The sequence below is a fragment of the Trichechus manatus genome, unplaced genomic scaffold (assembly GCF_000243295.1).
Source record: "Trichechus manatus latirostris isolate Lorelei unplaced genomic scaffold, TriManLat1.0 scaffold00038, whole genome shotgun sequence".
NCBI classification, from domain to species: Eukaryota; Metazoa; Chordata; class Mammalia; order Sirenia; family Trichechidae; genus Trichechus; species Trichechus manatus.
This window is the reverse complement of record NW_004443974.1, coordinates 13,168,810-13,194,660: the sequence shown is the minus strand read 5'-3', so window position 1 is coordinate 13,194,660 and position 25,851 is coordinate 13,168,810. Positions and strand designations below refer to the sequence as shown.

The 25,851-nt window shown below is 46.2% G+C and overlaps 2 protein-coding genes across 8 annotated transcripts in view; one reads left to right on the top strand and one right to left on the bottom strand.

Moving 5' to 3' along the window:
- Positions 1 to 5,720, bottom strand: part of LOC101356872 (leucine rich repeat containing 8 VRAC subunit A) — a 29,067-nt gene extending 23,347 nt beyond the window's left edge. For both annotated transcript variants that reach the window (XM_004375736.2, XM_023730792.1), the window contains exons 1-2: positions 5,629 to 5,720; positions 2,269 to 2,375 (exon numbers count right to left, since the gene is read on the bottom strand). The gene's annotated coding sequence lies outside the window, so the exon portion shown is untranslated. The remainder of the gene's footprint in view (positions 1 to 2,268; positions 2,376 to 5,628) is intronic.
- Positions 5,721 to 5,892: 172 nt separating this feature from the next.
- The window catches only part of KYAT1 (kynurenine aminotransferase 1), a 33,047-nt gene continuing 13,088 nt past the window's right edge, over positions 5,893 to 25,851 (top strand). For 3 of the 6 annotated variants that reach the window (XM_023730786.1, XM_023730785.1, XM_023730787.1), the window contains exon 1: positions 5,896 to 6,170. The gene's annotated coding sequence lies outside the window, so the exon portion shown is untranslated. Of the gene's footprint in view, positions 6,171 to 25,851 lie in introns of all 6 variants that reach the window. The other 3 variants (XM_023730790.1, XM_004375735.2, XM_023730788.1) reach the window with 3 other exon arrangements.

Genomic DNA, 25,851 nt, shown 5'->3' with positions numbered 1-25,851 from the left:
GAAGGCAGAAGCTTGAGACGCAGAGCATTATCTAAAGACGCAACTCCTGGGGCTCCCCGACAGGAAGTGTCTCCTGTGAGAAGGAAAAGGGACTCCAGGAGAGGAATAGGAGGAAGAAAAGTGGGAGAAGGAGGAGAGTGAGCCTGAGAAAAACTGCCAGGTGAGGCGCAACGGCAGGAGCTCCGGCACAGACCTCGTTCCCAGCCTGGATCCTGCCACACAATGCTCTCCAGGCTCCACAAAATGATGCTGCTCAGGCCAGAAATCTCTCCTTGCTGAAACCCATCCCAAGATCATTATCTGCATGTCCCCAAAGAGCAACTTCAGACCCAGGTCACAGGGTGGGCCCTTTGCCTTTGCCCTACCTGCCCTCCCGCAAGAAAAATACCCGAGAGGAGCATTCCAAGGGGATTAAGACTAAGGCTTCCTCTGGGTACTGCAAGGGTAAACCAAGTCAGTGTCATCCTGTTCCTTAAGGGCCAGGAAGCACCAGACCCAGGCAAACCCAACACTTGGTGTGTGCATTTGCGTGCGCGTGTGCGTGTGTGGCCTATGCTGCTCCCTCCAAGCGTCCCTGGCACAGAGGAGGAATTCTGATCTCAGATAAGCAGGATCTGCTGCTTCCTGCTCATCACTGCCTAGCAAGAGTGACAGGGCTTAGGCCTCCCCTCTTGGGAGGCGGGGCAGAGTTCCTCAAAACCAACAGGAAACTGCTACAGGGCAGGGCCCGGGTTTGCTGACCTCCCAATAAACAAGAGTAGACAAAATCAAACAGGCGTTTCCCACCTCCCTCTGCTGCTGCACATGCCCAGACAGCTCGAAAACCCCACGACAGTGAGAGAGGGGAGCGTGGGGGACAGGAGGAAGCGGGAGAAGTGTCAGGATGTTCTGATGGGACTCACACAGACCTAACTCTTGCCTGGGAAAGATGTCCAGGGTGCCATTAAATGAAACAAAAGCAAGCTGCAAAACGACAGCTCTAACGTGACCCAATTTGTGTAAAAATAAGCAAACGGTAACAGCAGATGTGGAAGAATATGCCCCTTCCCATTCGCAGTGATCATGTCTGGAGATAGGATTGTGGGAGACTTTTACTTTCCATGTTATATTAAAACTGCAAACGTTATAAAAACATATAACGAGCATGCAACTATGTTGGCAACCACCCTAAAAAATAAGATTACTATTTCTTTAAAAGTCCAGTCTGGGAAGGCTCAGCCCTTCTTTCACAAAAAGCTGAGGTGGGAGGGGGTGCAGGAAGGCGTCAAGCAAGAGCAACGGGTCCTGATTCAGGATTGCAGGAATTTGGGTTCAAGTCCCATGTCCCTCTTTCCCTTCCTGATGACTCTGGGCAAGTTGCTTCCTTACTGAGCCGTAGTTTCCACATCTGTAAATGTGGGTAATGGCCACTGCCCAAGCTTCCTCAAACGATATCACTGATGTGGATGTGTCTGCAAATTATAAAGCAGTCTATATAAACAACAGCTATGATTAGGGAATACTTTCAAGGACACACATTCTGCTAAGTACCTTACCTATGTCACTGTATTTAATCCTCAAAACACTCTAAAGGGAGGCATATACTAATACCATCCCTTTTTTATAAATGAGGAAACTGAGTCTCACAGAGGTACAATGACTGGCCCAGTCACTTAGTGAGTACCTAACAGCTGGGAATCCAACCCAGCACTGCCTACAGACTCTGGATCATAACCAGTGCACTCTCCTGCCTTTGGAACCATTTTCCAAAGATGGGCCAAGGAACCCCAGTCTCCAAACATGTCTATGTGATCAAATAAATGTGAGGAAACTTGATCTGCTAGCTCCCTGTTAAAGACTCACTATGCTCATCTCAACACATTCAAGGCTCTGAAAAGTCCTGCAGCAAGGAAAACAACAAGATGCTGTTTCCCAGAGTTAGGCGACCACTGTGGCCAAAGAAACTGGTGTTCCACGGAACACACCTTGGGAAACGTGATCACAAGGTAGCAGGTTAGCAACTCGCCTGATAAGATCTGGAGTGAGGGAGAAAAAACAGAGATTCACAATGAAACTTAACACTGGTATTCAAAGAGCATTACTCAGCTGGCCAGAGTTGGGAGACAGAGGAAGAACTCTGTCTTTTGCCACCTCTGTCCTGGATCCCTGGCCTAGAGTGAGAAGAGCAAAGGACTGTGAAGCGAAGATGTTGCCCTTTGCTCCCTAGGCTGGGGAAGGCACCTGAACAGAGGCCATAGCTAGTCTGGTGGGGAAGGGCCCAGTCCTTACCCAGTGGACGGCTCTGCTATCTTCGCGTTGGCTGTCGGTGCTGAGGGTGGCCCACGTCTTTCTGGGCAGGGTCCTGGCATTCCCTTTGATCCATGGAAACTGCCTCCCTACAAGGAAGTAAAAGCCACTGTCAGCTGGGATGTGTGTGATGACTGCAGATTTACCTGCTGTGCTGCCAAGGTTTTCTGAGTGCCTGCTCAGTACCAGGCCCTGGGCTGGCGTCTGGGGTGACAGGAGAGAATCAGGCAGGGTGCCTGCCTCCCAGACCTCGGTCTACTGGGGAGATGCCAAGTCAACAATTACAATCTTGAGTGCCCAGGGGTCTGGTGGGGGAAATCCAGGAGCTATGGAAACACGGAAGCATAAGACTCAGACTAGTAGGGTCAGGGAAGGCTTCCTGGAGGAGGTGTTGCCTGAATTGACGCCTGAGGGAGAATAAGGGTTGGAGAAGAGCATTCCAGGCAAAAGAAACAGCACAGGCTTGCCTGGAGGGGAGAGAACATGACATCCAGAGAATGCTGAGTGGTTCAGACTGGCTAGGTCTAGGGCCAGAGGTGGTAAGTGGCTGGGTCTAGCGCCAGAGGTGGGGTGGACTGGGTCTAGGCAAAGACACGGTCTCTGCCCAGACACACAACCTCAACTAAAACACAAAATCCATTCACCATCTATTAGCCAAAAAGCATTTAGTGAGCACGTACTATAGGCCAGGCCGTCCACTCAGAACTGGGGATACAAGAGTGAACAAGGTAAATCAGCAGGGTGGGGAGAGAAGTGTGATTGGACTACAGTAGGGGTAACTTAGGGAGCTGTGGGAGCAGAGAAGGAGCATCTAAACGAGCCAGGAGCTGGGAGTGTGGCACAGACATTAGGGAAAGCCAAGGGATAAGCAGGAGTTAGCCAGGAAAAGGCGGGGGGTGGGGGGGTGCCTCCAAGACAAAGGGACCTAAACAGATCCAGGAGGGACTGTGGAGTTTTTCAATCATTTATGCCAGCGAACATTTATTCCACCTATTCATTCCAGGCACCGGGCTGGGAGGACAGAAGTGGAAGACAGACTCTACTCTCATGGGGAGACAGGTCAATAACCCAGCACTTCCACATGGGGTGATGACAACTAGTCAGTGAAGCACCTAGAGCTTTAAAGGCACAGAGGCCATCCAAGCCAACCTCTAACCTTGCCCTGCCCTCCTCAGTAAGGATGGGGACACTTATATGGGCAGTCCAGTTACTTGTCCATGGCAGAGCCAGTACCAGATTTAACTCTGTCACTGAATCTTCTACTCCTTCCTCTTCCAGGAAGCCTACCCTGACCACTCTCTGCGAATTCACCCCAGAACTATTCCCTCTGTAACTCTGGGCTACATCTGTAATGTTTCTATTACTATACTGGCCACACTGTATCCGAACTTATGTATGTTCCTGTCTGCCTCTCCTCCCAGACTGCATCTCTGAGGAGGCCAGGGACTGTAGTTTATTCATCTCTGTTTTCACAGCACCATTCCTGGCCTGGGACAGGTACTTAACTAAAAGATAGTTGAATGAATTAATGAATGAATCAATCAATCAGGGGATAAAGAGATGGTATGCTGGGATCTAGGGCCCCACATCCATCCCACCTAACTCTCCACAAAGTTTCCGTCCATCATCTTGTGCCTCAGTGTCCCTATGTGAAAACCTGGAATCATCTACACTCTCAGGTGATAAGTCAGGAACCAGGCTGATTCCTTCCCTCTAACTCCTGCAGGTGTGGTTTAGACCAGGCCAGACAGCAACTCGAAGCCCAACCAGCTCCCCAAGTTCTGACCCACTAGGACAATCCTCAGGAGCCCCTACTACCTAGAAAGCCAATCAAAGTTTAAAGAGGAAACTGCTTCCTGGTGGGTGTGCCCAAGGGATGGAGAACAAATACACCTGGTTGAGTTCCGGGGCACGGAGTCGCAAACATTTCCTGGGCCCCAGCTCTGTGCTCCATAGCCTCTGGGAGGCAGAGGGGCATTAGACCCCACTCCAAACAATTTCTAAGACTGGGAAGACAGGGAGGCAGAGGACAGTCCCTCATGTCCCAGCATCTCCCCAACAGCCTGTCCTCCAGCACAAGCCATCTGTCCTTGCCTCCCCTTATGAGCCAGAAGATTTGACCTTTATGGAGGCAACACCAGTATGACTGAGCCACTGGCACTGCTCTGCCCAGCCCAGCCCCTCTGAACAAACTCCCACTCTCCCATCCCCTCCACAGGAAGTATCTCCAACAGCTGATCTCCCCCGCGGGCCTACAGTCTGTCTGTCTGCCAGTTTGTCTGCTCCAGAGGGCAATATACAGTTTGGCAGGGGCTAAGGGTCGCCTAATGGAAAAGGTGGGAAAAGTCCTTGGGAGGCTTTCAATCCCCCAGCCACCTCCTCCTCAATTTAGGCCCAAATTCACTTTCCCTCACCAAGCTCTCTCTCCACACTTTATCCTCGAAAGGCTTCCTGAGGTAGGGCAGGGGAAGAACAGTTAGTGGAAGTATGGCTCACCAAGGAGCCACCCCACCCTTCCAGCCAAGTCCCCAGCAGGACAAAGCTGCCAGACAACCCCCCACCCATCTATCTCCTTCCCAAAAAAGGCAGCAATTGCATCAGCTAAGAACCAGCCTGATCCTGGTTCACTCTAGCCCAGACCAAGGGGAGGGGCAGAACAGTCTTGAACCCCAAGGCCCCCAAGCTATGTTTTTTCAGCCTGGGAGCCAACTCTGCTGGATATCAAGCTCACCAATAGCTGGACCAGGCTAGTCTGGCTCTCAGGCCCATCTGGATGCTCAGGACGTGGGCAGGGTTGGGGGCCTGTCATCCCTGGAACTTTAGCCCAGGCAGACCCCAAGAGCCTAGCCACAGATCCTACTCCCAAGTCAGGGCACTGCCCTAGCCTGGTCAAGAGAAGGCAGGGGTCTACGGAAAGAGAAGGGGGCCAGGAGCCCAGAAGAAGAAAGCAAGGTATATATTTGAAGACGAAAAAGAACCTGGCAAGGAGACAGTCCAGAGGTGGAAGCTTTAAGAACGTGGGTACGTGTGGAGGGGTGAGGATCTGGAGAGAACCCAGGGAGGTGACAAGGGGGCATGAGAGAGCCGAGGCGGAAACTCCAGTATGTGAAAGGCAAGGGGCAATAGGTTGCCAGGGTGGGGCCACGGAGACCCGGGGGATGACCGAGCCCTGAGGTAGGCCGGGCTGAGCGGCCGCGGGGAGGCCACTAGGAAGGAGATGACTCCAGCTGGCAGAGCGGGCGGTGTCCGGGGCGCCTGGAGCTGGACCTCTGGCTGGGGGCCTTTATGAGCAAGTTTTGAGAGCTGACAGCCCGTGCCCCTTTCCCCACTCCACCCACTCACCTGGGCTCGCCGCGCCCGGCCGCCCAGCAGGCAGCCCCCGCACCCTGCCGCTCCGTCCCGCGCCTGCCGCGGCGCTCCTCCGGCGCCTCCTTTTGTTTGTCCCTCACTGCACCACTCGGCCTCCTCCACCCCGGAAGTGACGTCACCGCCGACACGCGAACGCGGTGGTGAGGGCGTCGCCATCTTTGTGGGGGACTGCTCTTCGCCTCTGCATCCCTCCCCCTCCCCCGCAGGCGCCATGTTGCTTTGGGGCGGAAGTAGCGCAGCCCGGTTTCGGCCCCTTAAAGGGCTGGAGCGACTGTAACCTCTGGGGCGCGCTTGGGGACAAGGGATGAAGCGGCCGAGGCGGGGGTGAGTAGCTGCTGCCTGAGCGTGGAGGTGCCGAGGCCGGAAGGGCTTGGTAACGGTCCCGAGCTTGATTATGCTGGGGTGTTTGGTGCTGGTATACTGTGCTGAGAGATGAACCCAGCCGTGCGCCGCCCGCGGGAATAAACTGCTCGCGCTTCTCGCTGGCCTGCACTCAGACGCTGGGAACTAGCCAGGTTAGTCATCCTTCTACCCACATTCCCCTTCCCGCGATCGTACGATGGGGAAAATGAAGCCAAAGTTAACTCAGCGAATCTGGGGCGGAACAGGGGCTGTAATAGTCTCGGGACTCCAGTTTTACAGCTGATTCCCGCGTCCTCATAGTTCCCAGACCGATAATAGTAACGGCAACGAAGTTAAAAAAATAGTTACAGTCCATCCATACAATGGAATGCTGTTCAGCCTCTGAAAAGAGAAAAGTTCGATATGCACTAATATAGAACAACTTCCAAGATACATTAGATGGAAAAAGGAAGGGGTAGAAAGAACAGCGTGCGTTGATCGGTGCTACCGTTTGTGTAAAAGAACGTGTGTGTCTGGTAATACGCACACAAGAAGTTGGTAACTGTGGTTGCGTTGGACAGGGGAACGGGATCCTGGCTACCTGGGCAAGGTGGAGGACCTTACTACCATGTGTATGGTTGATTTTCTATTCAAAAGATGTGATGATGAAGATAAAAAAGTCTCCCATCCATCAAGTGTTGAGCCAGTGCAAGACCTCGGTTATCTCGCTGGAAGGTCTTTCTTTTCCCTTTTTTTAAGAGGAGGAAATAGGCTCAGAGAGGTTAGGAAAGTTAGCAATATCTCTTAGCCAGCAAGTGGAGAAGCTGGAATTTGAGCCCAGAGAATTTCACACCAATGCTCACATTGTAGTTTATCCTACACTCCCTACTGAGAAGCTTCTTTGTTGTTATTCATACAACACCCAGCTTGCGGCTTAGCACACAGCAGGCATCCAGGAACTGTTTATTGACTGAACAAGTGGAACTGTCAGGAGGAGACAGCCTGGGGTGTAGAGTGAAAAGAGGCAGACATTGGAGGCCAAAGCCAGGGCTTGTGTCCAAGGTCTGCTCCTTTCTAGCCTTGAGACTATGGACCTGGCACTTCCCTCCCTGGGCCTCCATGTCCCCACCTGTAAAACTAACAACCCCAACTACAATAGCTGACCCCGAGTGATCCCACACATCCATCTCCATACTACTTCCATTACATGCATATTAGCCTCATTTTATAAATGGGTACATGAGGCACAAAGAGGTTAAGAAAGTTGTCCAGAAGAGTCCCATAAGGCCTCATTCCCCTGCTCCCCAGAAGTGGTTGGGTTCCTTGGTCTCTCCCTTGTCTTCCTGGGAACATCAGCAGTAATAATTTGAGGACCTACTGTATGCTGGGTCAGCTGCTGGAGGCTGGAGAACAGGATAGATGCGCAGTTCCTGTCCTTGGGGTCTAGTGAGGGCAACAGACAACACAGTTAGCAGTTAGCATCTTTGATGAGCGTTGTAATAGGCGGAAGCTCAGGGCATTGGGAGCACAGAGAGCACCTGGCTCAGCCTGGGTGGAGCCAGAGAGGGCTTCTCAAAGGAAGTGATTTTTAATCTGTGCCTGAAAGATGAGTAGGGCGTCTCAAAGGAGAAATGACAAGCCTGGAGACTCAGAGGCGGGCTCTTACCCCAGGCTGTGCCTCGGGGTCTGCATTAAGGAGCTGAGGGTAGATGACATGATCAGGGAATGTGCAGGTTAGAAACGTTCAGTTTGCCTTCTAGATGAATCGTTCTTTCTTCCTGGAGAATGCCTCCATTAGTTACTAACTTCAACATTTGTGGCTTCCCACTCTCAACTCCACACTTAACCTCCCAGGTGGGGATGACAAAGGAACACAAGGAAAGTTCATAGCAATGAGGAAGTTCTTCACGCCCCCTGTGCACCCCCATACTTTTTTCATTCTGCCTCCAGAGCGCAGCCCTTGCTGACACAGAAACTCTGCCCCATGTAAATCAAAGGGGCTGGTGGTGCAGTGGTTAAGCGTTTGGCTGCTAACCAAAAGGTCGGCAGTTTGAATCTACCAGCTGCTCGTTGGAAATCCTATGTGACCATTCTACTCTGTTTTAAAGGGTCGCTATGAGTCGGAATCGACAGCGGCAAGTTTTGGTTTGGTCTCAGACCATGAGACATGAGACTTCTCCTGTCTTCCCGGCTGTCTACACTTGCCAGGGTTCCTAGGTTAGTGGCATACCAGGACACTTGGCTGACCAAGTGTAAGCATGACTCCCCCCACCCTCCCTAGCCAGCTGGGCGAAGTCATTCCAGCTGCAGTAGGAGAGGAGTCACCTGCACTCCTGCCCTAACAGATGGGGGCCACGCTCCCCCTCGCCCCGCCATGGCACTGTCAGCTCCCTGAAAAATTTCCAAAATGCTCCTCTCACTTTCTTATTTTGGAGAGTGGTTCACGCTCTGGACTCACAGTTAGGAGCCTCCTGTGCTTGTCCTGGACTCTGACTTTGTGTAAGTCATTTTCCTGCGCTAAGCTGAGTTTCTCCATCTGTAAAAATGACGTGACCCTCTCTAAAGTTCCTACCAACCACCAAAAGTGTATGTGTATATATATGTTCTTCCATATGTAAAACTGCCGTTGGGAGTGAGATTTTTATTTTGGAGCTGGATCCTGTGCCAGCAAGCACTGAGCTACCTGCTGTGTGTCTCACTTGGGGTCCCCCTCCAACCTCTCTGGCCCAGGACCCTGCAGCCTGTGCCCCAGAAATGATTTCTCTCTCTTCTGCCAATTCCAGAGCCAAGGTGAACTGCATATAAGTCAGTGTGCTTGTTAGATATCCCCAGATAGGCCATCACTTCCCTCGGAGTAGACTTGCCAAGTTTTCACCAAACACTTGTCTTATGGGGACTCTGTTTTTTCAGATTAAAAAAAAAAAAAATCAGGATTCATCTGGGTGGACTTGGAAGGCTTCAGAGAGGAGGCAGACCTGGGGCTAGGCACAGCCAGCTGGATCAGATTGGAAGGCATGCTAGGCTAGGCTGCTAGGCTAGGCGGGGCACAGTTTGAGCAAAGGTGGGCAGTCTATTCAAAAGCAAAAGAGTTTGTGTGTTTGGGAGAGGAGGGAGCGTGGAGGCTGCAGCGTCTGGATTCAGGCTGGCTCCAAAGGCCAGACTGAGGAGGCTTTGGACTTTATACGGTATCAACACAGGCAACATGGCAAGGCCAGTCCAACAGGTGATGTAGCTGACGTTAGTCACCAGCGTATTGGTCACTGAGGGTGTCAGTGAGTATTGTCACTGAGGCTTTCCAGGTGCCCAAGGGTCATCTACCTGCTGGCCACAGTCATAGTGCCTTCTGGCCAGGGAGGTGGCCAGTAGCTGCCCAGGTGGGCTGATAGAGGTGTGTGCTTGGGACACAGGGAGGGTGTGAACACTGATCACCAGACCCTAGCCTAGGAGCAAAGAGGCCTGAATTCTTAGATGCCTGGGAAGCTGGGTTGGAAGGTGTCCTAAAGGCCATTGGGTCCATTTCTGCTCTCCTTCCCCCGGGAGGACTGGGGCCTCCTCTATGCTCCATGGTGCCTGAACTGCCTCCATTGTGGTTTCCCACTGACTTAATCTTTAAATAATAACAACAACAATAATGATATCTGGTGAATACTGGCTTTTCACCAGGCAACCATGCTAAATGATTTTCATGTGTTATCTCATTGATTTTTTACTATGACTCTCTAAGGCAGGTATGATCATTAGCCTCATTTCAGAAATGAGGTTCGGAAAAGTTTGGTAATTTGTCAGAAGTCACATAGCTAGTAAATGGTTTCAGTCCTAGGTCTGTCTGATTCCAGAGCCTATGCATCACAGGCTTACACAAAAAAAGTCAAACTGTGTAGAAGTTTATAAGTGAAAGTCCCCAACCCCAATCCCAGAGAAAGTCACTGTTAATGATTTATTTGGTGGTGTCCCTTAAAACATTCTCATGCACAAACATGGACAAAAATGGATAATTAAGGGTGGAGAGGGAAAAACACTAACTAGATAGTAGATAGTGGTAACTTTGGTGAAGGGTAAGACATACAGTACTGGTGAAGTCAGCCCAACTTGACCAGAGCAAAGTCATAGACGCTTCACAGACACATCCAAATGCTCTGAGAGACCGAGCTACTGGGCTGATGGCTGGGGACCATGGTCTCAGGGGACATCAAGCTCAATTGGCATAACATAGTCTATAAAGAAAATGTTCTACATCTGACTGGGGTAAATAGCAACTAGGGTCTTAAAAGTCCACGAGTGGCCGTCTAAGATATATCTACTGGTCCCATCCCAGCTGGAGCAAAGGAGAATGAAGACCAAAGACACAAGGGAAAGATTAGTCCAAAGGACTAATGGACCATAACTACCACAGCCTCCACCAGACTGAGCTCAGAACAACTAGATGGTGCCTGGTTACCACCACCAACTGCTCTGACAGGAATCACAATAGAGGGTCCCAGACAGAGCAGGAGAAAAATGTAGAACACACACACACACACACACACACACACACACACACAGACACACAGACACACACACAGACACACACACAGACACACACACCCAGGCTTACTGGTCTGACAGAGACTGGAGAAACCCCCAGAGTATGGCCCCCAGAAACCCTTTTCACTCAGTACTGAAGTCACTCCTGAGGTTCACCCTTCAGCCAAAGATTAGACAGGTCTGTAGGGCCAACAATAACACACATGAGGGACGTGTTCATAGTTCAGCCATGTATATGAGACTGATGGGCACACCAGCCCAAAAGCGAAGATAAGAAGGCAGGAAGGGACAGGAAAACTGGACAAATGGAAACAGGGAACCCAGAGTGAAGAAGGGGAGAGTGTTGACATATCGCAGGGTTGGCAACCAATGTCACAAAACAATTTGTGTAGTAACTGTTTAATGAGAAACTAATTTGCTATGTAAACTTTCACCTAAATCATAATTTAAAAAAAAAAAAAACATAATTGAAAGAAGGAACTGGCAGTTGCTTCCAAAGACTAGAAAAAGGGGAAAATAGAAAATAGTAAGTTTACAGTGGAGAAACCTGACAAACACTGCCTCAGCCAAGTTAACCTCACCTGTGATGTCATTGGGCGTCATGTACCACCTGAGGATGTGATGAGACGGGCACTTCATCTCTGTGATATTCTTTCCAAAAATCCTGAACTCCAGTCTAATCCTGAGAAAATCTCAGCTTGGGGGACATTCTTCAGATACCTGGCCAGTACTCCTCAAGAATGTCAAGGTCATGAAAAATAAGGAAAGCTGTCTCACAAGTGGAGGAGACTGGGGTGACATGGTGACTAAATGCAGTGTGGTACCCTGGATTGGATTCTGGAACAGAAAGGGAACATTAAATGGAGAAACTAGTGAAATCCATACAAAGTCTGGAGTTCAGTTTATAATAATGTACCAGTGTTGATTTCTTACCCTTGGCAAATGTACCAGTGTTCACAATGGAGGAAACTGGGTGAGGGGTGTACTAATCTTTGCAACTTTTCTGTAGATGTAAAATTATTTCAAAATAAAAAGTTTTATTTAAAAAACCAACAGAAAGGGAATTGGCCAACAAAGATGAGAAGGCATTAAAGAAATGAAAAGTAATAGGCTGGAAGTAAATGGAGTATTGGAAGAAATAGCTGACCATGGGAATGTTGCCACCATCGCTGTTTGAGAGAGACTGTAGTTATGCAGCCAGAGAAACTTAGCCGAAGGTGTGAACTTCTTAGCACATTAAATGAGGAAAGTGGTTGTGACAAAAAGGGTGAAGATGTCCCAGAGGAAGTGATGCCTGCAAAAAAACTCCACATTAAAGGAACTCTCAGAGATACATCACGGCATTGAAAGTACAAAGCATAAAATGTGGGAAGGTGATCCAAACTTAGAAGGGAGTATGACAGTTTGCTAAGGCACAGAAAACGTGTTGTTCTGTATTGTCAGGTACACGGACTAGGAGGCAAGCACTGCTCAAACTACTCTTTTGTTGTTGTTGTTGTTGTAGTTTAAGTGAAAGTATACATTTCAAGTTAGTTTCTCATACAAAAGTTTGTACATACAATCTTATGTGACCTTAATTGCTCTCCCTATACTCTGTGACAGCAGACTCCTCCTTTCCACCCCTCATGTCCCATGTCCATTCAACCAGCTCCTAACCCTCTCTGTCTTCTCATCTCGCTGGACAGAAGCTGTCTGTTTAGTCTCATGTATCTACTTGAGCTAAGAAGCACACTCTTCACAAGTATCATTTTATGTCCCACAGTCCAGTCCAGTCTTTGTCTGATTTGTCTGAAGAGTTGGCCTCGGAAATGGTCAAACTACTCTTGATAAATTTTTTTCCTTGATAAGTTTTTTATAAAGAAAGAAGACACTTTAATTCTCAATGCTGCCTGAAGTTTAAATTACAGCATACTAAGTAAAATCTTGTTGTTAGTTGCTGTCCAGTCCATTTGGACTCATAGCAGCCCATATATGCAGAGAAGAACTGCTCCACAGGGTTTTCAAGGCTGTGACCTTTTGGAGGCAGATCAGCAGGCCTGTCTTCTGAGGCACTTCTGAGTGGATTTGAATCACCAGCCTTACGGTTAGTAGTCAAGAGCTTAACCGTTTGTGCCACCCAGGGACTTCAAAAGAAATTAGTTTTTCCTCTTTTTTTTTTCTCATTTCCCTATACATTTATGGAGCCCTGGTGACACAGTGCTTAAGAGCTCGGCTGCTAACCAAAAGGTCAGCTGTTCAAATCCACCAGCTGCTCTTTGGAAACCCTATGGGGCAGTTCCACCCAGTCCTGTAGGGTTGCTAGGAGTCGGAGTCGACTCAACAGCAGCAGGCTGGGGTCAGTTTGGTATACATTTATAATAGACCTTAAGAGAGTTTTTAATGTTTTGGCTTTTTTTTTTTAAGTTACCAATTTAAATTTTTAAAATTTTATTCTTGATGGAAATATACACTTTGATTACATTCGTCACATTGTGTCAACATTCTCATTATTTCTGTTCTAGTTGTTTCACTCCTATCGACTTAAGCTCCCTGTCTCCATCTTTCTCGTCTATGCTTTAAAACACTTGTTGTCCATTTGGTCTTACGCAGATAATTTTTTTTTAAAGAATGCAGTACTGAATCTTTACTTTTTGAGCTAAACTGTTACCTGTACAATTTAAAGTTTTGCCATTGATTATTAAAATCTCTTTTGTACAATTTCACCTTGCATGGTCATTTTTACAGACCAATGCTGCTGTACAAAGCGAAGGTGACCTGTGTATGTGTATGTCTGCGCCACATGTGTCTGTCTCTCTGTAATTAAAAAAGTGCAAATAGGTTATATTGTTCTTCCACCTTCCTTTTTTCACTTAACCTGAATATCTTTCTGTGTCAGAATGCTAAGAGCGATCTCTTTCGTTTCAGTGGTTGCACAATATTCCATTATGTGGATAAACCATAGTGTATTGAACCAGCCCTCAACAGATGGACATTCGGGATGTCTCCAATTTTTTCTTTCTCTCACACAGTGCTGCATTATTCATGCTGCTATATATCTCTGTGTATGCTTGTGACTATACTGGAAGATGGATTTCTAGGAGAGAAAGTATGGGTCAAAGAGTAATGTGTTATTATTATTAATTGCCCTCCAAAAGTTATACCAATGAACACACTAACCCAGTGTTTTTCAAGTCACAGATTATTACCTGTCAGTGCATCATGGTATCAGTTTGGCAGGTCTCAATTTTTTTATTCTTTGCCCATCAGAGAGGCAAAAACAGTGTCTCTTTTTTTTTTTTGCATTTCTTTGTGATGAAGGTTCAGCATCTTTTCATTTTTTTATTGACTATTTCCTTTTTCTGTGAATGGCTCATTTATATCCTTTGCCCTTTTTTTTTTCTTTCTATTGAAATGTTGATCTTTTTGTTGTTGATTTGTAAGAATCCTTTGTATATTAAGGCTAGCATTGTATTAAAATGGCCTGGTTACTTGTTTGTCTCCTTCATTAGATTGTGAGCTCCTTGAAGGAAAGGAAAGTATCCTATTCACCGTTGTACACCTGGTGGCTAGCATAGGGCATGACTCATAATAGAGGTTCAATAAATATTTGCTGAAGCATTGAAGAGGTATGCTCTCACTATGTGCAAGGTCCTTGCTACTTATTGGTGATGAAAAGATGAACAGAAGAGAATCCTTGTTCTAACAGAGCTCACAGTCTGGTGGGAGAGATTGACATTCATTCTCTCATTCTACAGAAGTTCATTGAACAGCTTCTTTGTGCCTGGTGTGTAATGTCCATTGGAAGAGTCAGCCTGTGAGGATGAGAAAAATACCAGCACTGGGATTTAAGTGACCTTGTCCTGATAGGAAACTGGGCAGTTCAGTTCCCCTCCTGGTCCTTGGTATCCACATCCATAAAATGCAAGTGGCTGAACCAAATTCTTTGCGTCTTTCAGAAAATAGAAGTCACTGGCCCAAGAGGCCATCATGTCACCTCTTAGAGCCTCCCCTTGTCCACAGTGGCAGTGAATACAGTCTTTGGATTCAGAGTTCTGAATTCAAATCCCAGCTCTGCCACTTGCTAGCAGTTACTTTGCATGTGACTTGGCCTCTCAATGGAACCTTTCTTGTAGGATTAAAACCAAGGGGACCTATAAAATGCACAGGGTGCCTGGCACAGAGAAAATGTGCAGTAAATAAAAGGTCACTGTCATTACCCTTAGGGTAGATGTGGGGGACTGTAGAGAGGCCGATCGGAGAAGGCCTGCTTCCTGGAAGATGCGACTTGAAGCACAGGGATTTGGAGACATATGTGGCCTGGAAGAGGCCCCCAGGTGCTGTGAGGTCTGTAGGTTCCCTGGCTTGGCCCTAGGTCAGTGGGAGAGCCCCGGACTAGGAGGCCAGTAGTCCTGCCTCACAGTGGGCCTGGACTAGCCCCTTCCCTGTGAAGGGAGGCCACAGTCCCCTCCTGTGACAGTTGCTCTGTGCCCAAATGCATGGAACTCCAGGGCCCACTAGCCCCAAATTCAGACACGGCTGGCTCTGCGCGCCCCCTACTGACGGCTTCCGGAACAACAAACCCCTCAGGGCATCTCGCCAACACCTAGCAGTTTTGCTGGGTGAGGACAGCCCCTGTGGCCACCTGTGCCCTTCCTATCCTCAGGTCTGACCCCCCCATGGCTTCTCTGTCCCTTCAAGTTCCTAGAAACTGCCCCAACTATATCCATGTGCTCACAGACACGCAGACGTGGGCACACACTCATGTCATGAAGTTAAGCGCACAACACACAGATTTACCCACATGCAGGGCCGTATGATGATTTTTGCAGGCCCTATTCATGTTTGCCTTCATGGGCCCCTTCCTACATTTAAAATATGTATATATATATAAAAACCAGTGTTAGTGTAAAGAACAAATATCCAGTTTGGATTGATTATTATACATTCATTATTATTATCTATCTTCTTATTTTAAAAGAAATTAAAATTAAAACATTTTCGTTGTTCCCTAATGGTATTGTGAGCCCTGGGCACTGTGCCTCCTGCACCTGATGAGGTCGGCTCTGCCCACATGCATGTGTGAATTCATACCTCTAGCTCCACATGCCGTATTACATTAATTCAATAAATAGTCATAAAGTTCCCACTCTATTAATGACAGCTATTATTTACTGGATGCTTTCTGTGTGCCAAGCACCAGGGAAAGTGGTTTCTATGAATTATCTTATTTGCATTTATTGTATATGTAGGAAACTGAGAGACGAGGTGGCTTATACCGCATCATACAGCCAAAGTCTCCTTGTGTCAGCAAGGTTAAAGCCTGGGTTCTAGTCCTCCCCCTTCCTCACTGGGGATCTGCTTGCGGCCTGGCCCTAGGCAGGCACGAAGGATATACAGTAGCAGTACAGACTCCACAGAGCACACAACATAATGCTCACTCTTCTGCCACAGACCCACCCAGGCACACATACCCCCGGTGCACTGCACACACCACCCCTGCCCTGCTAATCCCCAGAGTGAAGGCCAATCCTGGCTTCTAGCCCTGGCCCTGAGGCTGTGAGACTGGTTGGCCTCTGTCCTTGTCCAGCACAGGTGCCATCCAGCTCTCCTCGTCCCCTGTGGAACCTGGAGTTCTGGACACCCATCAGGCCACTCCAGCCCCAAGGCACCATGTTTCCCGAACACTGGCAGTGCCCAGAGAGGGTGAGTGGCTGAGGTTGCAGCAGGGGAGGAGGGAGAACTGTAGGCTCGAGTTTCTGCCCTGTGCCGGGCAGGCCCCAGCTGACGCAGAAGGCTGTAAGCCTTTCCCCTGATCCCCAGGAGCTCAACACAAGTGTTAGTTGCTATTTTATCATTATTACTGGTTTCCTTACCTTTTTTTTTAATTGTTGTGCTTTAAGTGAAAGTTTACAATTCAAGTTAGTCTCTTGTACAAAAATTTATACATACATTGTTATGTGACCCTAGTTGCTCTCCCTATACTGTGACAGCACACTCTCCTTTCCACCCTGGATTTCCCATGTCCATTCAACCAGGTCCTGACCCTCTTCTGCCTTCTCATCTTGCCTCCAGATAGGAGCTGCCCGTTTAGTCTCATGTATCTACTTGAGCTAAGAAGCACACTCTTCACAAGTATCATTGTATGTCCCGTAGTCCAGTCTAATCTTTGTCTGAAGAGCTGTCCTCGGGAATGGTTTTAGTTTTGAGCTAACAGAGATTCCGGGGGCTGTGTCTTCTGGGGTCCCTCCAGTCTCGGTCAAACCATTAAGTCTGGTCTTTTTACTAGAATTTGAGTTCTGCACCCCACTTTTCTCCTGCTCTGTCAGGGACTCTCTGTTGTATTCCCTGTCAGGGCTGTCATTGGTGGTAGCCGGGCACCGTCTAGTTCTTCTGGTCTCAGGCTGATGAAGTCTCTGGTTTATGTGGCCCTTTCTGTCTCTTGGGCTAATACCATCCTTGTGTCGTTGATGTTATTCATTATCCTTTGCGCCAGGTGGGTTGGGGCCAATTGATGCATCTTAGATGACTGCTCACTAGCTTTTAAGACCCCAGACACCACTCACCAAAGGGATGCAGAACATTTTTTAAATAAACTTTGTTATGCCAGGTGACCTAGATGTCCCCTGAAAGCATGGTCCCCAGACCCCTGCCCCTGCTACTCTGTCCCTCGAAGTGTTTGATTATATTCAGAAAACTTCTTAGCTTTGGTTTAGTCCAGTTGCGCTGACTTCCCCTGTAGTGTGTGTTGTCCTTCCCTTCACCTAAGATCATTCTTGTCTACTATCTAGTGAATACCCTTCTCCCTCCCTCCCCAACTTTGTAAACATCAAAGAATGTTTTCTTCTGTGTTTAACCCTTCTCTTGAGTTCTTATAATAGTGGTCTCATACAACATTTGTCCTTTTGAGACTGACTAAATTCACTCAGCATAATGCCCTCCAGATTGCTCCGTGTTATGTTTCACGGCTTCAGCGTTGTTCTTTATCGTTGTGTAATATTCCACTGTGTGAATATACCATAGTTTGTTTATCCATTCATCCTTTGATGGGCACCTAGGTTGTTTCCATCTTTTTGCTATCACGAACAGTGCTGCAGTGAACATGGATATACATTTATCTATTCATGTGATGGCTCTTATTTCTCTAGGATTATGTTCTAAGGAGTGGGATTGCTGGATCGTATGGTACTTCTATTTCTAGCTTTTTAAGGAAGCACCAACTTGATTTCCAAAGTGGTTGTACCATTTTACATTCCCACCAACAGTGTATAAGTGTTCTAGCCTCTCCACAACCTCTCCAGCATTTATTATTTTGTGTTTTTTGGATTAATGCTAGCCTTGTTGGGGTGAGATGGTATCTCATTGTAGTTTTGATTTGCATTTCTCAAATGGCTAATGATTGTGAACATTTCCTCATGTGTCTGTTAGCCGCCTGAATGTCTTCTTTGGCGAAGTGCGTGTTCATATCCTTTGCTCATTTTTTAATTGGGTTATTTGTGTTTTTGTTGTTGAGGTTTTGCAGTATCTTGTAGATTTTAGAGATTAGATGCTGATCGGGTTTGTTGTAGCCGAAAATTTTTTCCCAATCTGTAGGTTGTCTTTTTACTCTTTTGGTGAAGTCTTTTGATGAGCATAAGTGTTTGATTTTTTTGGAGCTCCCAGTTAGCTAGTTTTTCTTCTGGTGTTTGTGCATTGTTACTTATGGTTTGTATTCTGTTTATGCCATGTATCATGGCTCCTAGCGTTGTCCCTATGTTTTCTTCCATGATTTTTATCATTTTAGATTTTATATTTAGGTCTTTGATCCATTTTGAGTCAGTTTTGTGCATGGTGTGAAGTATGGGTCTTGTTTCAGTTTTGTGTAGGTAGATATCCAGTTATGCCAGCACCATTTTTTAAAGAGACTGTCTTTTCCCCAATTAACAGACTTTGGGCCTTAGTCAAATATCAGCTGCTCGTAGGTGGATGAATTTACGTCTGGATTCTCAATTCTGTTCCATGGGTCTATGTATCTGTTGTTGTACCAGTACCAGGCTGTTTTGACTAACATGGTGGTATAATAGGTTCTAAAATCAGGTAGTATGAGACATCCCACTTTGTTCTTATTTAGTAATGCTTTACTTATCCGGGGCCTCTTCCCTTTCCATATGAAGTTGGTGATTTGTTTCTCTATCTCATTAAAAAATGCCATTGGAATTTGGATCAGGATTGTGTTGTATCTGTAGATCGCTTTGCATAGAATTGACATCTTTCACAATGTTGAGTCTACCTGTCCATGAGCAAGGCATGTTTTTCCACTTATTCAGGTCTCTTTTGGTTTCTTGCAGTAGTATCTTGTAGTTTTCATTGTATAGATCTTTTACGTCTCTGGTTAGATTTATTCCTAAGTATTTTATTTTCTTGGGGGCTATTGTAAATGGTATTGATATGGTGATTTCCTCTTCTGAGTTCTCTTTGTTGGTGTAGGGAATCCAACTGATTTTTGTATGTTTATTTTGTATCCTGATACTTTGCTGGAATCTTCTATTAGTTCTAGTAGTTTTCTTGTGGATTCTTTGGGGTTTTCTGTGTATAAGATCATATCATCTGCAAATGGAGATACTTTTACTTCTTCCTTACCAATTTGGGTGCCCTTTATTTCTTTTTCTAGCCTAATTGCTTCAGCTAGGACCTCCAGCACAATGTTGAATAAGAGTGGTGATAAAGGGCATCCTTGTCTGGTTCCCATTCTCAAGGGGAATGCTTTCAAACTCTCTCTATTTAGGATGATGTTGGCTGTTGGCTTTGTATAAGTGCCCTTAATTACACTGAAGAATTTCCCTTCTGTTCCTATTTTGCTGAGAGTTTTTATCATGAATGAGTGTTGGACTTTGTCAAATGCCTTTTCTGCATTAATTGATAAGATCATGTGGTTCTTGCCTTTTCTTTTATTTATGTGATGGATTATATTGATTGTTTTTCTAATGTTGAACCATCCCTGCTATACCTGATATAAATCCCACTTGATCATGGTAAATTATTTTTTTGAAAATGTGTTCAATTCTATTGGCTAGAATTTTGTTGAGGATTTTTGTGTTTATGTTCGTGAGGGATATTGGTCTGTAATTTTCTTTTTTTGTGGTGTCTTTACCTGGTTTTGGTATCAAGGTTATGCTGGCTTCATAGAATGAGTTTGGGAGTATTCCATCCTTTTCTATGCTGTGAAATACCTTTAGTAGTAGTGATGTTAACTCTTCTCTGAAAGTTTTGTAGAATTCTCCTGTGAAACTGTCTGGGCCAGGGCTTTTTTTGTTGGAAGTGTTTTAATTACCTTTTCAATCTCTTTGTTATAGGTTTGTTTAGTTGTTCTACCTCTGTTTGTATTAGTTTAGGTAGGTAGTGAGTTTCTAGAAATTTGTCCATTTCCTCTAGGTTTTCAAATTTGTTAGAGTACAGTTTTTCATAGTATTCTGTTATGATTCTTTTAATTTCAGTTGGGTCTTTTCCTCACCTTTTAATGGGGTAAGGATAGCACCTGTTTTATAGAAAGGCTGTTGAAAGGATCCAGTGGCGTATTTGTGTATAGTCCTTAGTGCAGTGGGCCCTGTGTGGGGACAGGTGTGGGCCAAGGGAAGTGTGCAGAAGGAAACCCAAAATGTCTGCAGGAAAGGAGGGTGGGTCAGGACCAAGGCCCTCCTGGCCTGGGGAAGCTCAGCCCTTGCTCTTCTTTGGAGGCATGCAGTGAGTTAGTGCTCAGTTAATCAGAGCTGATTGTGTTATTAGTGTTCCTGCCGCTGTTATCCAGTGAGATGAGGAAGCCCTGATTTAGGGTTGAGGAGGTATAGTCACTTTCGGAGAAAGCACAGAATCAAAAAGACATGGAGTCTGATGTGGGCGAGGGTGGCAGAGAATCAGCCCCCCAGGAGTCTGCAGATTTTGAACCTGGTGGTCAGGAGGCATCGGAGTGTGATCCTTGTAGGATGATTCCCTGGAGGAATCATCAGGACATCGGGCCTGGGACAGGAGCAGCCAACTCTGCGTTCGGCCAGCCTAGCGGAACCAACCATCTTGGTTTGCCTGGGACTATCCCATGAAAGTACCACAGCCCCAGAAACCCCTCAGTCTCAGGCAAGCAGGACAGTTGGTCCCCCTAGAACATAGAGTGGCACAGAGCATCTACTATGACCAGGCGCTGTGCTAGGACCTCTCTCCCCCTTATGTAAGGAAGCTTAGCCCTTGCTCCTCTGTGAAAGGCATGCAGTGATTTGTGAGGGTGGGAGCATGGGGGAGCAGCTCAGAACACAGCCCCCTGTACTGTCATGTAGTCCTGGGAGGGGAGAGGGAGGTCTCAGGACACAGCTGTGTCCTCCCTTCTTTCTTCCTAGGGTTTTGGGTTTTTTGCTTCTAATCTGGAGCTGGGGAAACCCAGTCAATCAGTTAGTGAGCAGATATTTATTGTGTATCTACTAAGTGCCAGGCACGGTGCTAGATGGTGGGGATACAGTGCTGAACCAGGCAGGATCTGAGAGGCCCACATGAACCTGCTGAGGCAGGTCTCTGACTGGGACCTGGGGACTGGGCCCAGCCTGGACAGAAATGATGATAGGACTCTGACCTGGGCAAGAGGAATATGAGGACCAGAAGGGTGAGGTGGTGGCGATGAAGAATGCAAGGGGTCCAGTGCCTTGAGGGGAAGGGAGGGAGAAGGGAAGTGAGAGCACTGCTGGGGGTGGAAGTCAGGGAGCAGGTTGTTGTTGTTAGTTGCCAAATGGCGACCCCATGTGTTGTACAGTAGAACTGCACACCATAGGGTTTTCAAGGCTGTGACCTTTTGGAAGCAGACTGCTGGGCCTTACTTCCAAGATGCCTCTGGGTGAGTTTGAACTACCTACCAACTTTTTGATTAGTAGTCCAGCGCTTAACTACTTGTGCCACCCAGGGACTCCCTCAGAGAGTCATCAAGTGGCCCTGGGCAGGGGCAGGGTGGGGTGGGGTGGGGTGGGAAGGGGCATTTGGGGAAAGGGGCACTTTTGGTTGCCAAAGTGATGGGGTCGGGGGGCGCCAGGCAGGCATTAGTGATGGGGGCAGGGATGCTGAAATCCTGCAATGCAGGCAATCCCACATAAAAAAAAGAGGTACCTAGGGTCCCTCATGACTTTCAGATACCCCACTGGGCAGTGATAGAGGTGAAAACCTATAATTGCTGCCTGAGCTGGCACCTCACTATGTGTAGTACATCAGCTTTTTTGTGCAGTTTAATATACACCAGGACATACAGTTACCGAGTTAAATGGAAGGATGGGCCTTTCTTTTCTAGGAACTCTCCAGAAGGGCCAGCAATTTAGAACACGTGGCCATCAGCACCACCACTTGGGTAACTGAACCACACAACAACACACCGGTGACAATTTGCATTAGTTGCTGTTGCATCTGTGGTGATTCTGTGTATACATGTGAATGTATTTATTAGCCTTTATTTCTAATGGTCAAATGTAAAGAAAGAATGTCAACAATATTCTGTTGAATATTTTCTTCTCTTAAATCTGAACTTCTTGGGTGCAAGCAGCTTTCTATTTCATGGACTCTTCTAGTGTGGGCAAGCCTGAGCGTTTACATCCCAAAAATATACATTATCATTTTTTATTTTATTTCTCCTTTATAATAAAGTTAGAGCATGATACTGATAGTTTTGTGAATTTATGTGAATACATAGTTTATATCGTCTATTTAATTTATTTCAGGATAGTAAAGGAGGCATTGCAATATTTGTTATAAAAAGAGGATATTGGGCCTCATAGAGTCATGAATCACGGTTCCAGGGAATGATTATGTGAAAGGAAGGAAAAAGTGGTCAAGGAACGAAGAGGCTGGCATGTTGGAATCATTCAACAAAGGCTTATTGAGCATCTGCTATGTGCCTGGGATACCTCAGTGGACAAGATCGACAAGTCCCTGCCCTTGTTTGTGCACCTTGTATTGTAGTGAGGGACACAGCATTGAACAAATAAATAAATAGATGGTGTAATGTCAGATGGTACGAAGAAAGATAAGGAAATAGCAGATGAGGGGGGCTATCTTATGCAGGGAGATCAAGGCAGGCTTTTCTGATAAGTATTTAAGTAGAGACCAGAATAAAGTAAGGAAGTGAGCCAAGCAGATACATAAGGAAGAGCATTCCAGGCAGAGGGAACAGCAAGTGCAAAGGCCCTGAGGTGGTGCATTGGTAAAAACTCAGGTAGAAGAGAGCCAAAATAAAAGTAGCCTAAACAAGATAGAAGTTTATTTTCTTGTGTGAAAGTTGGAGCTGGTACGATGGCTCTGTTTATGAAATTATTAAGGATGGATCCTGTTCCAGTTACCTATCTTTGCACAGCAAACATCCTAAAACTAAGTAGCTTAAAACAACAGCAGTTATTTGTTTTTGTTTTGTTCACAAATCTTCAATTTGGGCAAAGCTTGGTGGAGACAGCTGAAGTAGCTTGACAGGGGAGTGGCATCTGAATCCATTTCCAAGATGGCTCACTCATGTGGCAACTGGGAGCTCAAAGACCAGTTAAGGACCATTACTGAACACTTTGATCAAAGATTCCATAGAATAATCCTGATCAAAAGGGGGGAAATGCACAAAATAATTTAAAATTCTCATGGGCTCTAGACTTCTGGAGCCATGAAACTTGGATGCACCCCTGAAACTATAATCTTGAAACCTTAAACCAAAAATATCCCCTATAGTCTTCTTAAAATCAAACAATAGTTTAGTTTAACTGGTGATAAATGTCTGCCTTGAGCATTATGCTCTTTTAAGAACTATCTATGTGGGATAAAATTGACAATAGCAACTTGAAAGATTAGATAGGAACCTTAGGGAGCAGTGAATTTATGTTAATGGGGAGGAACAACTCAGAAAAGAGGGTGAGAATGGCTACACAGCTCAAAGAATGTAGTCAGTGTCACTAAATGGTGCATATAGAAACTGTTGAATTGGTGTTATGTTTTGCTGTGTATATTCTCAGCAACAAAGTAAATAAAGTTACATATTTAAAGAAGAAAAAGATTTGAGCTGGGGGTCTTGTTTCCTCTCCACATAGGGGTCTCCATGGTTTGTTTTGGCTTCCTCATGGCATGGTGACTGGGTTCTAAGGGTGAGCATTTCAAGTGAACAAGGCGGAAGTGAAAGGCATTTTTTCTACCTTGCCTTGGAAGTCACATACCTTCACTGCCACCATACGCTACTGGTCAAAGCAGTTACAAAGTTCCCCCCACCTAGGTTCATAAGGAGGGGACATAGACCCCCACCTCTCAATGGGAGGAGTGTCAAAGTCGCATTGTAAGAAGAGCTTGTGGAATGGGATATACTATTATCTCTATCTTTGGAAAATACAGTCTGCCACAGGTCCAGACTCCCTCCTTGGTCCTCCACGATCCCTAAACTGTTGCTGTCATCCACACTATCCAAGATGGCTCCCTTCTAAAGCCTCATCCAATGAAAGAGAAAAAAGAGTGAGAGATGGGCTTACCGCATACCGCTTCTGATTGCGTTCCATTGACCAGACAGAGCTTAGCCACATGGCCACAACTAGCTATAAGGAAAGCTGGGAAGTGTAATCTTTATTCTGAGAAATCTGGCTAAAAATGGAGGGATCGATTACTGTAGAACACAGGTGGGCAAACTATAGCCCATGGACCAAATCTTGCCTGCCACCTGTGTTTGTAAATAAAGTGTGATTGGAACACAGCCACGCCCATTTATTTATATATTATCGTCTGTGACTGCTTTCCTCTACAATGGCAGAATTGAGAAGTTGCAACAGACTGTATGCCCCATAAAGCCTAAAATTTTTACTACCTGGATCTTTAAGAAAAGGAGAGTGGATATTGGGGAACAACTAGCAGACCTCACAATAGACAGGAATGGTGAGTGTGGCTGGAGGGCAGCAAGCGAAAGGGAGAATGGCAGGAAGAAAGATGGAATAGGTGGCCTGATGTGTGATCTCATAAGGTCTTAAAGTACATGGTAAAGACTTTAGACTTTCTTCGTAGTATGAGGGTTGAGAAAAAGAAAAGCAGTCTGACACTCGCAGCTAGGTCTTGCCTTTCTCCAGTTGAACATGATAAGTACCACTGAACATCAACATTGGAATGGCCACTCTGTGATCACGATAAATCAAAACAAAACAAGACCACTCCATAATCATGTCTAAACACGTACAGGCATAAACATTGTCCAAGCTACAAAATATCTCTCTCCTGGCTAATATGAATGACTGGGGCTTCTTTAACAATTACAGCTTCAACCTTGCTCTAGTTTGCCCTCCCTATGAATAAGATTTATTGAGATATCCAATCATAAAATCACCCCTGCTTTCTAATAGCACCAATCCAGAGTGAAATCCTGCTTCCTTGGACCCTCCCCAAGATCACCCAAAAACCAAACCTATTGCTGTCGAGTTGATTCTGATTCGTAGTGACCCTATAGGACAGAGTAGAACTGCCCCATAGGGTTTCCAAGGAGTGGCTGGTGGATTTGAACTGCTGACCTTTTGGTTAGCAGTCATAGCTCTTAACCACTGCGCCACCAGGGCTCCAAGATCACCCAACCAGAGCCAAAATCTGTAATGAGTTCTAACACCCTCTTACTGAGATGCCCCATAGCTCCCCATCATGTGCGTTCTCCCTCACTGCAACAAGTAATAAACCCAACTTGTTCAATCACATGTGTGTGCCAGGTGGTGTTTGGCTGGAAGGCCTTGATGAGGTGTTTTAGTTAGGACTAGATTTGCTGTGAATGAAAGAAAAAAAAACAAACAAAGTAACAGAAGTTTAAACAAGATCCAAGTTTCTATCTTGTAAACTAAGTCCAGTGGTAGGTGATGGTTCCTTGAGCATCAGGGGCCCAGACTCCTATATTGTGGCTCTGACTTCCACCTCATGGGCATGGAAAATTTCAAACATATACAAAAGTAGAGAGAAAGTATAATGAACTCCTGAGCCTCAACTCATGCTCCACCTTGCTTCATCTATACCCTATACTCACTTCCACCCTCTTCCCCCATTTGAATTATTTTGAAGCAAATCCCAGACAGCATTTCATAAATACTTCAGAATGTATCTCTAAAAGATAAGGACTTTAAAAAAAAAAGTAAGTCCCTGTATGGTGCAAACAACTAAGCACTCAACTACTTACTGAAAGGTTGGCTGTTCAAATCTACCCAGAGACACCTCAGAAGGAAGTCCTAGTAATCTGCTTCTGAAAGGTCACGCCTTGAAAACCTTGTGGAGTGGCAGTTCTACTCTGCAACACATGGGGTTGTCATGAGTTAAAACTGACTCGACAACAACTGGTTTGGTCTTTTTTTCTTTAAAAAAAAAAAAAAA